This window comes from Vicugna pacos, chromosome 1 (assembly GCF_048564905.1).
Source record: "Vicugna pacos chromosome 1, VicPac4, whole genome shotgun sequence".
In the NCBI taxonomy this organism is placed as follows: domain Eukaryota; kingdom Metazoa; phylum Chordata; class Mammalia; order Artiodactyla; family Camelidae; genus Vicugna; species Vicugna pacos.
Window position 1 is genome coordinate 48,202,121 of NC_132987.1, and position 1,207 is coordinate 48,203,327.

Here is a 1,207-nt window from a genome sequence, read left to right on the forward strand (position 1 = left end):
TTCAGCAGGGTAGCTCTTGAAAATTTCCAGATTCAGGGTCTCTACTTTGGACTCAATAAATCTGAAGAATATATCAATGAAATTTGTGTTTTCCAATAATATTTTTTGCAATTGTGGTAAAATACACATACATAAAATTTACCATTTTAACCATTTCTCAGTGTAAATTTCAGTGGCATTAAGTACATTCATGTTTTCGCATAGCCTTTAGCATCATCCATCTCCAGAACTCTGCATCTTGCAAAACTGAAATTCTAGGTCCTGTGAAATAACAACCCTTCATGCCTCCTTCCTCTGGGAACAATCATTCCTTTTTATGTCTATGAATTTGATGAGTTATTTTATACAGGTGTAATCATAAAATATTTTGTCCTTTGTGACTGGCTTATTTCACTTAGCATAATGTTTCCCAGATTCAGTCATGTTGTAGCCTGTGTCAGCATTTCCTTCCTGTTAAAGGCTGAATAATATCCCATTGTTTGTATATATCACATTTTGCTTATCCATTCATCCATGATTGAACACTTCCCCAAGAGATTTTTCTTTAAATGTGGAATTATTTACAATTCATGTGTCATTCTTGTGCAGGTGTCATGCGAATCTCTGATTGTTCCAATGTTAGTATGTGGTTGCCAAACCGAGCACTCCAAGTCTTTTGAAAGGAACTGATGATGCAGTTTCTCCAGCTGCACATTGGTGGAACATTAAATCAATTTAATTGAGTGACCAGTATTTTATAAAGACATAGAATAGAAAATAGAACAAGTAAAAATTGTAGTAATAAGTAAATAGATTATATTATTTCAAAAATTTTGTTTCTCTATCTGTGTGTGTCTGTCGCAGGGGAAGGTGGTATGTGCACTATGTGAGGACATAAAATGTATTTCTTGTAGTTGCTCTCAATCAAAACAGTGCTAAAGCCACAGAATATAGACTAAAGAACCAGAATATAGACTATGATTGAATGATAAGTAAATTAACACAAAGTTCTAAGCTTGAAATATGCTGTAGAATTACAATAGTCATGATTTTACTTTGAATATATTCAGAATAAGAGAATGTGAAAAGAAAAAAAAGTGGAGAGCTGCCTTCAGTGAATTGATTTGGACTCCACAGCTCATCATGGAGGTCTGAAGGTTGCTTATTAATGAGTCATTTTCATAGCCCTGTATCAGGAGTTATATATGAATTTGGCTTCTCTCTGATA

At 33.7% G+C, this 1,207-nt stretch overlaps 1 pseudogene; it reads right to left on the reverse strand.

Moving 5' to 3' along the window:
- Nucleotides 1-544: 544 nt before the first annotated feature.
- On the reverse strand, nucleotides 545-643 carry LOC116282893 (U6 spliceosomal RNA; annotated as a pseudogene).
- Nucleotides 644-1,207: the final 564 nt, after the last annotated feature.